The following is a 13,985-nucleotide window of genomic DNA, read 5'->3' as shown; positions in this document are numbered from 1 at the left end:
CCCCCCCCCCCCTGATTTCTCATGATTGCCTATGAGTTCATTAAAATCACTGATCATAAACCATGGATCAATCCGGAATGAACCAATATGAATCAACTTATCCCAAACCTTATGTCTATGTTGAGGAACGAGATCCCCATAAACAAAATATAAAAAAAAACACTTGTTATCCAAAATAGGCTTGAGCATCAATTAAACGGTTACTCTCATATAAAATAGAAAGTTTAATTTCATTCATATAAAAAACAGCCAAACCACCCCGGGACCCGCAAGGATCAACCGAATACAATTTTTCATAACTAAATTTATTCTGAAACTTCTGTAAATAAGAAAAATACTTTTTTGTTTCTGATAAAAATAAAATATCTGGACGATGCTTCCGCCACAAATCTCCCAAATAGCTCTCTATCAGGTCAGCCCCAATGCCCTGACAGTTCCAACTCATGATTTTCACTTTTGAGCCGGTGGTTTCGGGAGAGCCACCATCCCCTTCTTAACTGGTCGACCACCACCAGCAGGTTTGCCAACCATGTCCTTGTTCCCTTGTTTTCCTGACCCTTTCTGTTTGTTACCTTCACCTGCAGGTTTAGATAAAACTTTAGCTAGCAAACGTTTACCGGGAGATGCTAAATACACAGCCGGTTTTTTGTCTACTTTCTTTGACTGAAAAGTAGACCTCCGTAAGACTTCATTTGTCTTGCGACCTAGAGAAACCCCTTGCAAGGCAGAACTAACAACATTCACAACCAGATCAATCGAAGAGGAGGATGGAATACCTTGCAGTTTGTCCTCAGTAACCACATTACTGCCTAATCCCATACCTCTGAAAGACACATTTCCCTGCTCAGCCTCAACCTCACCCTCCTCATTAAAGTTACTATCTGGAGTTTCTCCCTCCTCTAGGAGATCATCATTGGCTTCATCAAAGTCCGATTCTACTGCATCCTTACCAGTTCCGTATGTAGGAGAATCTCCATATCTGCATCCCGATGAGAAACACCCTGATCAGTAACAGCAGAATCAGCTCCAAGGACCTCTTGCAACTGCTTATCCTTGTGACCAGATTTAGCCCTGTATAAGGTTTTGGCCACGCAGTCCCTGATCCCTTGCGGTTAAGGGGAAGGGAATTAGCCCTGTATTAGAGAGAAATTTTAAAGTGGGTGAAGTTGGAATATACGGATCAATCCTCGTATTTGATATATTGAGGTTAATAGAAGGTTCTTTTCGAGTCTAAACAAACGAACTAAATCACATCAATGTCTGTTTAATTATTTATGATTTTCTTGCAAGAATTTGGTTTTATTATATTGTGTGTGATTTGACTACTGTGAATAATTGGATATACGTTAAAGAAGGAACTATGAAAACCCCCAAAAATATATCTAGAAGTACTAGAAAGACAAGTTGCGTACCAAAAATTCAATGAGGATCAAGTCAGATATTTTGTTTAAAAATTATTTCCCTCTTTTTAGTATAAAATTGTTGTGAAATCTCCTGCAAAAGAAAAAAATAATTGTATTGAAGCATGGAAAACCAGTGAATCTGTGGCACTCAAATCAGTAATTTGCTCACAAAAACTATAAAGAATCGGAAAACAACAAAGAAAAATAGGTTTTGTGGCATGGACAGACATTAAAATAACATACATATATATATATATATATTTAAAATCACAATTAACTTCGGATAACAAAAATTGTTCCATTTAATCATGCATCATTCCAAATGTTTTCAGCCACTTTTTTCTCCGGATAAATCACTAGACTGAAACACAGAATCAAACATCTCAAAATTAAAATTGTTTTGCCAACAATATTAATCAAATCATTGTCAAAGTTATATCTTCTTTCCTATTTTCTTGATAAATCGATTTTTTTTTCATGTTTACTCATTTCGGATGCAGTCAACAAACTCAAAAATCACAAAAGGGGAGAATCATTAAATTGAAGTGGGGAAATGAGAAACCTATCTTCAAAAAGACAAAAAAAAACACATGTAATCCACGTGGTCGTATGAGAGTTCTCTAAGCTGCAAAGCCACCGTCCAATGACTTGCCGCTTTTGCATCACACATCTCATTGTTTCTGTTTTGGATTTTCCATAAATAGAAGCTACTCGAAGCTCCCTCATCTTCACTATATCGACTTACTACAATACCAGGGAGCTTCCCGCACACTTATGCCGACAAAAACTTTTTTAAAATAATTGTTATTTTTTTTTGGTAAAAAACATTACTAATTAAATTTTTTTATACATTTTTGTGGATAAATATATTTTCATAAAATAATTCAACTAATTTAACAAACCAAAAAGTAAATTAATTATAAAATTAAAAGAATTCCAACAAAAAATGTAAATGGAAAAAAATTGACTAAAAGAGACACTATGAATTAATCTTCAATGATAAAAAACGGAAATAAATTTTCTAATATAAACATAAAGTAATATAGTTAGGGGAGTTACCCGCGAGCATTCGCGACCAAATGTAATGAACAAAAATAATTTAAAATTTTTGTAGGTTAGCATCAGATAACTTACCATTCATGGACATTATATTGGGGTATGACTGCAATAAAAATAGGTTAAAATTCATGCTAAAATCAGTTTATAAAATATAAATATTTTAAAATTATAACTACAGTTAGAAATTCAATTCATGAAAATAGTAAAGCATATCAATAGCATCTCACCATAGATAAACAATCAAAATCACATAATAGTAATTCCGATTCATTAGAATCGAATGTTGTGACTGAGCGTCTCTATATTGATAACAATTTTAAAAATAGAAATTTTCACGAAACAAATATTTATAATAGATTATAGTATTTACTTTTTTTTTCATTTTTTTTAAATGGTAAATGGGATATGAATATTTGATTTCCAATTTTTTTCTAATTTTTGTTTTTAAAAAGTAATTCGTTTTTATTTTCAATAGTTTTTTTTCTAATATGTTTTTTTTGATCCTCCTCCTAATTATAATCATTAGGATATTCTATCTTATTTAGAGTCTTTGCTCATCCTTTTAGTGATGGAGTATCTAGCCCAAAAAACATTGTTTTTTACCGGAGATTTGTAGCAACCTTATGAGATTTTTTCGGGATTATAGAAAATTGTGCTGGAATCCCCGACCCTAGCTTCTTCGTCTCGTCCCGAGTCATGTATTCCGAGATAAACAAGATGTTCTCCATGCCGCCTTGTGGAGGCAAACACACGGGATCTTGGGATCTTGAAAAACATAGGAACAAACCCAAGATGCAGACATGGAGCTTTGAGGACCTTCCTGAGTTGGTGCAGTCATGCTTGCAACGACTAGATTCGTGTTGTACGACAGATCACTTGGTGGAGTCACGACCGACGGGAGAAATGTTTATGGTTAAGTGGTTCAAAAAGAGAAACAACGACGAGGGAGGGAGAATAGAAGGGAGGCATATAATGGTGTTCAAGCTAAACGGGGATGGAAATGCTTTGTACACTGATGACATTGGAGATCTCTGCATTTTCCTGTCCAAATCTGAACCTTTCTGTGTCAAGGCTAGCCTTGGGCAAAATACCTGAACCCGAAAATCCGACCCGAACCCGATCGGGTATTATCCGATATCCGAACGGGTACCTGAATTAACTCGAACATGTATAAACATAGTGCAAAATAGTCACTAGTGGGATTCAAACCGATGACCTAAAGCATTAAGTGACCTAAAATATTAATATTTGATATATTATAGAACTGGAATTACAAAAGGAACCGAGGAATTTATTAATGGAGCTCCTCCCACTCTCCCTAAAAGACCTCACAAAATACTCGATAACCCTCTCTCACTCTCTCGAACCTTATATATAGACATAGAATTAAGAAATAACCTAAACCAACCATGTTAACTCTCACAACAAACCTTGGTTAACTTGAAAGTAAGTAAATATTGTTAAACCATTTTCACTGATCTATCAATACCCATGCATTTGAAAATAACCTTGTCCTCAAGGTTGAAGTTTCGACACTGTTCAGTCCATACCAAGATGAGCTCCCAAGAACAATCATTAAAATCTGTCAACATAGTCCACTTCACCAACAACTCGTCCAAAACCCTAGACACGCGGCCAAAGCTAAAGAACACACATGTCCCTAAAAGCAAAAGAAAAAGTAATTCAAAGGCAAAGACCATCCAACGGTCATAAGAGAGTCCAAAGGAAATTAAAAGGAAGGGAAGGGAAAGAGATAGAAATACCACGTCATTGGCTGGATGCGGTGATAAGATCTTCACTTCCTTGGCTCCTAAGCATGTCAATGAATGTTTCCAAGTCATGAGCCAAGCGGGAACGAAGTGGAGATGCACTAGAGCTCGCTGCCTCGTTAAAACCTCTTTGGTAAACCCATTGGGACAAACCCAAAGTAGGAAAAAGAATACAGCTCCTTCTAATGACTTAGGGGCATCTTCACGCTTGCGTGATGGTGAAAACACGCGAACTAAGCTTCCGAGTGTTGTCCGAGAGGTGGCTAAGAGGTGTCCGAGAGACGCGAGTCTTCATGGCCGAATGATCGATCCCGTGCTCACATCATTCCCTCCCTCTTATAGAAGTTTTGACCTCAAAACTTTGCTCATCACCTGGATCAAAAAGGAAAACCCTTATCAGCAGCATCAAAAGTTCAACTGCGGTTTAATTTACCGGGATCAAATGGAAACAGTAAGGCCTTAAGAGAAAAGGATAAGACTTCCCCGGTAAGGCCAGTGGCACTGGTCGCTCCTTGAGGCTCTCCAGGATGCCACACGAAAGTTTGATCCGCACCGTAGGACCTTGTGCGGTAACGGCCTTGGCGCTAAGAGTGGAGAAGGATGGCACGGTATAGGCGACTCCCAGCTGGAGCTTGCTACTTGAAGTAGTCATGAACAATACCGAGTGAAAATATCCATCAATGGCCATCTCCAGTGGCTCATCTTGCTTGAAACTCCCCATTAACAAGCAAACTCTGGATAATAAGCTGATCGTGCGGGAAGACTCTTCATTGATTTTGCCTAATGACTTGGTACGCGTATTGGTTGAGGGCTCGCGCACCGTGCGATGACTCGAGCATCGCGTCCGAGTGTCGGCTTGGTCTTGATCGGGATCGGTCAGGAGTTGACCTCAGTCCGCGTAACGGCTGGGACTAGTATCTCCGAGTATGCAAGCTTGGTGGTCGGGAGGCTCGGCTGGCGTCTCTATGATTCCTCCCAGGCTGATGACTCCTTCTGGACCGACTTGTCGATCGAAATCATGTCCTGGGCTCAGCGCACGGTCAGCTTGCTCCATTGGTGCGGCGTTCTGAATCAAGTCCCTATTCGGCCTGTTTCTTGTCAAATCATCTTGCTCCGGCCGGTGATGAACTCGCTGGTCTGGCATTGGTGAAGACACAAGTGTCGAGTGTTGGTGCTGTGACGACTCTCCACGCGTGTAAGATGACACTACTTGGCCCAACATTTCTCCAAGGTGTCAGAGTTGAGATTGGATAGAGATCAACTCGTCCGTGATACTTGGTGCTCCAGGAGAATGCATCGGCTTCCTTGAGGCTTGTTCCCTTGATTTAGTCCGAGAACCCACAATGTTCCCCTTGGATTTATCTCAGCCGCGACTTGACTTGTGGCTCGGTGATGCGCGTGGTGACCAGCTCGGAAGACCTTGGTTTCGAGTGCGGTGACCAGGTCGGGATTTCTCGGGTGTATATCAAGTACTCCTTCTGCAGCTCTCGGTGATACCGCTGTGGCGCATAGTAAGAACCAAAGTTGCCGCCATCGGAATCTTTGTCACTAATCAGCCAAGGTTCACGATGAGGTGTGGCTTGAGAAGTTGACGGCCAATAGTAATCCGATGACCCATGCTCGTGTCCCTCTGATTCTGAACCTTCTTCACAGTCCTCCTTGTATCGTGACGCGTCTTTAGTAACCTCTTGATCTGAATCAGTGCTTTGACGTTCTTCGTACCACGGTTCGTCCTCGGTAGCCTCTGGTTCCGGATCGGTACCATGGTGGTCATCGTACCATGGCTCGTCATCGGAGTAAGGATCTTCATACTCCATACTTGATTAAGTTGATTCAAGCATTGGCTATCGGTCGCAGCCTTGGAACTAAGTTCGATCGACAGTACGGATGATTGGTATGGGCGGCCAACGGTGGTCGGACGTCGGTACGGACGGCTGGTACGGACGGCTAATGGTGGTCGGGCGTCGGTACGAACGGCTGATACGGGCGGCCGATGATACGAGCGTTGGACGATGATACGCGGAAGAGGAGACGTCCGCTGGACGGTGATACGCGGATGGCTTGATCGGTGGATCGATCGTGACGTGGCAATGGTACCTCGTCAAAACAAAAACGAATATTCGTGAGCAAAACACGTCCAAAAGCAAGTAGATAAGATATTTTCTAGGCAGCAGTCAATGATTGAGGACAGCAAGGCAAAAACGACAATCTAAGATTAAACAAAAGAACCTATACGCGCCTAAAAGCAAACACACGCACAAAAAGCAAAACTTTTGGGTCCACAACAAGAAAAGAAAAGCAAACAAGATACTTTGTGGATCTATCTGTTCCTAAGCAAGAACTATGACAAACAAAACCCAGAAATAGACAGAGCAACGATACAACAAACGATCTATCGAGAGTACTATGCATAAATCGAAAATTAACGGACCTATGCGACGCTAAGGGCGAAACTAACAACCTAGAGAAAACGGAAGCAAACGATGATAAAAGATGCAAAACGGAAAAGTTAAGGATAGATACAACCTTGTGAGGAACTTAGGCTCTGATACCAACTGATGTGAGCGCCGGACGCGATGCGGATCAGACAGATTCAATCGTCCTCGGTCAAGTCGAGCTACGAGTGGTTTCCTTCGGACAAGGCTCGGTGGTTCATCTTGGCGGTGGAAATGAATGGCGGAAACGAAAGATGAAAGCAAAAGAACGAGTGGATTGAAAGTTCGGACTTTGACCTCTACGTGGCCGAGAGGCTTTGAGCGGCTACGAGAGGCTACGGTCGGTTGCGATGCGGAACGTCGGTGGCTACAAGCGGCTACGAGAGGCTGCGAGTGGCTATGACGCGGAATGATAATGGTTGTGAATGGTTACGAGATGATGGAAACGAAGGTGGATCGATGCGACGACACACGGGAGACGGCTCGGCCCGTGATACGGTCAAACTAGTCGATGTCGAACCCGGTTCGAGATCGGCTAGGGTTTCTCGGAAGCCAAGTCCCGGACTTGGGCTAAGGAGAGAGGCGAGACAAGAAACAAAGATTCTCTCTTTGGAAATTAATTCAATCTTCAAGTCTGAGTTTTACAAAGAGGGTTTAGGCCTTTATATAGGGAGGCTTACAAATGGGAGACTCTAAAACCCTAGACACGCGGCCAAAGCTAAGGAACACACATGTCCCTAAAAGCAAAAGCAAAAGTAATTCAAAGGCAAAGACCATCCAACGGTCATAAGAGAGTCCAAAGGAAATTAAAAGGCGTCTTCACGCTTGCGTGATGGCGAAAACACGCGAACTAAGCTTCCCAAAGCTGGTCGCAACTCAAGGCTCTTCAATGGTGATGCTAGCCATGAGCCATTGGTGTAAAGGTTGGAGCTTGGCTTGCAATGCCCATTAGATGACTTGTCTTGCTCCTCCTTGATGATCCTTGGAGACTGATTGGTGCCGCACATCGCTAGGAAGACCGGTACCAAGTTGTCCCGCGGGTGGTACGAGTGGCCGAGAGGTGTCCGAGTGTTATCCGAGAGGTGGCTGAGAGGTGTCTGAGAGACGCGAGTCTTCATGGCCGAATGATCGATCTCGTGCTCACATCAGCACCAGTCATAGAACCCTGGCCCACCGGCCCACAAAACTAAAATCCAAGATTAAACCACCATCAACTCTCGAGGTCTACATTTCGTCGTTATGTTTATACTCACTTCCTAGGCATTTCTTGCTCCCAACTCCTCCACCCTTAGGTCGCAACCTTCGAGCCATACCGATCTCACTCTTAGACCAGCGTTGTAACAACCCGTCCCATGGACCCCACTAGCCCCCGCTAGCTTGTCCCCATAGGCCCCAAGCTGGCCCTGCAGAGCATCGATCCTAACCTCTCACATCCAAATCCACCAGTAAGTTATTGGTGCACTACGCGTTCCTCAAACCTTGGTCTCCACCCTTTAACAACATTCCCACAGGAAAAGTTGTCACCAATTGAACAACCCTCCCAGAGGACAAGCAGTCACCAATTGAGCTGCAGATCAATTGGTGACAGCTTGTCTTGTGGGAGGGTTGTTAAAGGAAGACAGCTGGACTTAGGTTTGGATGAGGAGAGATCAACGGAAGTGATATTGCGGGTGTCGGGGGCACTAGAGGAGTTGATAGTGAATTGGAGGAATTGTGGAGAAGTGTTTTCCGTGGCTGGATGGAATCAAATATTCCAGCCCACCTCTCTTGTTACTCGGTCGCTAGGGGTGGTTTGTTGTCCGACTTTGTAACAAGATGAGGTGATGTTTGGTGTAATCGCGTGAGTTTTTGTAAGAAGCGATTTCTACGCCGGTTGTCTCGTCGGAATTATGGGGTTCCGGTGAGAACGTTTCCCGTGGATCCTTTAGGATGGGGAATTCGGGTGCGGTCGTTTCAACATGTTTGAATTTNGATTCTCTCTTTGGAAATTAATTCAATCTTCAAGTCTGAGTTTTACAAAGAGGGTTTAGGCCTTTATATAGGGAGGCTTACAAATGGGAGACTCTAAAACCCTAGACACGCGGCCAAAGCTAAGGAACACACATGTCCCTAAAAGCAAAAGCAAAAGTAATTCAAAGGCAAAGACCATCCAACGGTCATAAGAGAGTCCAAAGGAAATTAAAAGGCGTCTTCACGCTTGCGTGATGGCGAAAACACGCGAACTAAGCTTCCCAAAGCTGGTCGCAACTCAAGGCTCTTCAATGGTGATGCTAGCCATGAGCCATTGGTGTAAAGGTTGGAGCTTGGCTTGCAATGCCCATTAGATGACTTGTCTTGCTCCTCCTTGATGATCCTTGGAGACTGATTGGTGCCGCACATCGCTAGGAAGACCGGTACCAAGTTGTCCCGCGGGTGGTACGAGTGGCCGAGAGGTGTCCGAGTGTTATCCGAGAGGTGGCTGAGAGGTGTCTGAGAGACGCGAGTCTTCATGGCCGAATGATCGATCTCGTGCTCACATCAGCACCAGTCATAGAACCCTGGCCCACCGGCCCACAAAACTAAAATCCAAGATTAAACCACCATCAACTCTCGAGGTCTACATTTCGTCGTTATGTTTATACTCACTTCCTAGGCATTTCTTGCTCCCAACTCCTCCACCCTTAGGTCGCAACCTTCGAGCCATACCGATCTCACTCTTAGACCAGCGTTGTAACAACCCGTCCCATGGACCCCACTAGCCCCCGCTAGCTTGTCCCCATAGGCCCCAAGCTGGCCCTGCAGAGCATCGATCCTAACCTCTCACATCCAAATCCACCAGTAAGTTATTGGTGCACTACGCGTTCCTCAAACCTTGGTCTCCACCCTTTAACAACATTCCCACAGGAAAAGTTGTCACCAATTGAACAACCCTCCCAGAGGACAAGCAGTCACCAATTGAGCTGCAGATCAATTGGTGACAGCTTGTCTTGTGGGAGGGTTGTTAAAGGAAGACAGCTGGACTTAGGTTTGGATGAGGAGAGATCAACGGAAGTGATATTGCGGGTGTCGGGGGCACTAGAGGAGTTGATAGTGAATTGGAGGAATTGTGGAGAAGTGTTTTCCGTGGCTGGATGGAATCAAATATTCCAGCCCACCTCTCTTGTTACTCGGTCGCTAGGGGTGGTTTGTTGTCCGACTTTGTAACAAGATGAGGTGATGTTTGGTGTAATCGCGTGAGTTTTTGTAAGAAGCGATTTCTACGCCGGTTGTCTCGTCGGAATTATGGGGTTCCGGTGAGAACGTTTCCCGTGGATCCTTTAGGATGGGGAATTCGGGTGCGGTCGTTTCAACATGTTTGAATTTGCTGGACGTTATTACATAAACCATGTGATGAAACAACAAGGTGAAAGCTCAGGCACTCAAATGTAAAGAATGGGGCGTTGAACGTTTGTTTTTTGTCTTTTTGAATGTCACTAAAATTCTGTATGTTTGTATTAACCGCTATTTGATATCCAACTTTGCATTACTCTCATCTTTATTTTGTAACTGAGATAACACATTATAATATTGAACTTTGGAAATTGCTTACGCTATAGAAAATTTTGAATTTACTTATTGATTTTTAATATTTGTTTACTACAGTTTAATTATTTATTTATAAGACTTAATTAATATTTTACATTGAGAGTATTATTTATCTTTAGTAAGTAAACCTTTATGTATATATGCAAATACAAAAAGTTCTTGACAATCCACTAAAACATTTTAAACTTTTTCAAAAGATAAAACACTATATTTTTGGATATGTCAATTATTACATATTAAATCAGAAAGTAACATATCATAAAGTATCAAAACTATTATTATTAAGATCTTATATATTACCGCGCTTACGCGCGGGTACCTCCCTAATATAAGATATAGCAAACATGTGGGTAATATTAATATAGTGAAAAGTGCTACATTCAGGAGCTTAATACATATTTAGATATATCTAAAATTTTCTGAAATTTATTATTTTGTAAATCCATTGTTCAACTTATTCAAAATACATTGAGATAGATTTTGAGAAAACTTTGATTATAGTCGTAAAACATAATTCTCTATAAATTTGTTGACAAACTAAAACAAAATACACTATAATATTTGTTTATATTTGTTCGTATAGATTATAACAAATTTTGTTTAAAAACAAAGTATAAACAGTTTCTTGTTAATTAGAGTAGTGTTAAGTTTTCGATAAAAAACTCTCCACATATTTCATTTGTAGAATTTTTTAACAGGTTAGAGAAAGGGAGTGGGAAAATGTGTATCATATTATCAGCAATATATATCTCTATCGGTATTGGTTATGGATTCTAATCCTTAAACTTATTTACTTTTCATTATGTTTGCATTAATCTGGTTGTAGTGACTCATTTGGACGATGAAAATGCTGAAAATTGTTGCCTTCCATTATGCAAGTTACAAAGAGTAGTACAATTCTTGGAAAAACGAATACTCATGTTCTATCTCCAAGAAGTCGTGAAAATGGATAAGTCTTTGTGGTGGTGTTTTAATAAGATGCATTCTAAAAATTACTTTTACAACATATATGTACAACATGTTGAGAGGATGATTCTAGAATACAATGCGTCTCTAGAGAAATTAGAATCACGGATTTTCTTGTCGGCTTCTTAAGTTACAAAAATTACATTTTTCTTATAACTCGATCTTAATCCAAAAAAGTATTGTTTGACTGATTCATGTGTTATTCATTTCGTATTTTTAAATTAAATTGTAATAAAATAGATATTATAATTTAATTTAAATTTTAGAAATATGTCAAATATATGAATGAACACTAAAGTGTTGTGAAACATTTATTTTGTTAGTAGTGGTATTTTTAATAAGGTGCATTCTAAAAACTATATATTTTTACAACATACATGTACAACATGTTGAGAGGATGCTTCTAGAATAAAATGAGTCTCTAGAAAAATTTGAATCACAGATTTTCTTGTTGGTTTCTTGAAATTACAAAAATTACATTTTTCTTATAACTTAGCCTTAATCCAAGAAATATTGTTTGACTAAATCATGTGTTATTCATTCTGTATTTCTAAATTAAATTGTAATAAAAATATATATTATATATATATTTTTTTAAATGTCAAATATATGAATACTATTTGAAAAATATATAATAAGATAACATCATAATAATGCTATATGAATTACCTTTATCAGAAAAGGAGAGAATATTTAAGTTATAGTCAACACACAATATATCAAAAATTATAAATATTAGGGTGCCATAATAATAATGTCATGTGAATTATCTTTATCAAAGGTAGAAAATAAGGTATAAATTAATAAATTATAGTATTCTAATTTCTAAGTATAAAATAATAGTTTTTATAGTATTTTTGAGCATTCAAGGTAAAAACATTTTATTAGTGATTAAAAATTACTAAGATATTTAAACATTTTGGGTTGATCGCTGTTTTACCCGAAAATATCCAAACATCACATAAAAAGAACAAAAAAAATCTTGTATGTATATGAAATACACTAAAAAAAAAGACTGTATACACACATATATATCATCCGAGTCTAGCCAAAGTACTTGGAAAAAAACGAAATCTATACTAAATAAAAGTAGGAGTTGTAAGCTCCTAAGTCTGTCCACATAGGATTTTAGACAATCAATAGAAATTTGACATATCACGTATTAACATTTTATACAATTTTTAGAATTTTCTATATTAAAAATTATTTTAAATAACTTATCATGATTTGACATGTCATTCATTAATACTTTTTAAATTTTCAAAATATTTTAAAGAAAGAAAAATTTTAAATTTATGGAAATCAAAGAACTATGCACAATATCCCACATCGGCTAGAATTTTTTTAGACAATGGTTCAGAACCAGTATAAATAAGATTAATATGCTTCCAACAACGAATGAGTATGAAAGCTTGATTTATCAGGCGTCCAAGTTTAAAAGTTTTATTTGGTTTGATCTGGTTTTTTATTTGATCAAACTAAAATTTTAAAAACTTTCAAAACAAATATTAAAATATTTAAAAATTTAAAGTTTAAATATTATAAATATTGAAAATTTTAAAAGTTCTTAGCTTTTAAAAAGCTTTTTAAATATTATAAGTTTTAAATTTTAAAAGTTTAAAATATTATAAATATTGAAACTTTTTAAAAGGTTCGAATTTTATATTTCGAAACCTTTTATAAGTTTAAAATATTATAAATATTGATGTAAAACATAAATTATCTTATTTATCTACATTTGTGCTTTTTATTTTTTATGAGCTGTAAAACATATTTTTGTATATGATTTTATAGATAAGTTGATATTCTTTCATTAATTTTTTATTTTTGAGTCTAAGGAAGAAGGATTGATGAAACACACATTTGTTGTGGGGTGGAATGATGGATGATATGAAAGATGATATGAATGGATGGAGTGCAGAGGGTTTCAATTCCTATTATGCAGTTGCAGTATAAGAGGTATCAATCCAAATCTGAGTGGGTTGCAAGCAATTAGAACATGCACATTCATCTAAGTTGAGCCAATTGTAAAGATGATTTTGAACTACCTACCTAATGACAAGTATGCAAGATGTAAAATGTAAAGGACAAGATACTAAATGCAAATGGAACATGATGATTAATATGATGAGACTAAACAAAAACAAACTAGAGATAACAGATTACTAATGAACTAATGCAAGACAAATGATGAACAAGATGAACAGAAACTAAATGAATGCAACAGGAATATAACTAGAATGAAACAGGAAATGAAACAGGACAAATGCAAAGCAGAAATAAGAAACTCTGGGGTTGAGCTCGAGCAAGCACTCGATCGAGTGTAGATCGAGTACTAGGTCGAGTTGGTGAAATCGGGAAACATAGCATAACAAATAAAACAGAGCAATACAAAAGTGAATCAAACAGCAAACAAACAGCAGGATTTAAACTAGGAAATCAATAGAAAAGCAAGGTCTTAGGGATGGATTCGTGGACTGGACTTTGGATTGTTGTTATCTAACTTGATCAACAAACCTCAATCAACATGAGCTAATCTCTAGACAATGATCTCAAATAACATGTTAATCCACTCTCATGGCAAAAACAATCAGGCTTATACAGATCTAGGCTAGTTCTCACATAGCAAATAACATATAAAGCAAGCATTAAACAACAGATCATTCATGTCAAAAATTATTTAAAACATCTAATCTCTTAGCATGCTCAATGATAATCTCTAGATCTAGCCTTATCTAGCAACCCAGACATTGGTATGATGCTAAGAAGCTTAAAATCAAACCCTACCC

The sequence above is a fragment of the Camelina sativa genome, chromosome 14, assembly GCF_000633955.1.
Source record: "Camelina sativa cultivar DH55 chromosome 14, Cs, whole genome shotgun sequence".
NCBI classification, from domain to species: Eukaryota; Viridiplantae; Streptophyta; class Magnoliopsida; order Brassicales; family Brassicaceae; genus Camelina; species Camelina sativa.
The sequence above is the reverse complement of the archived record's forward strand: the minus strand, read 5'-3'. Positions refer to the sequence as shown.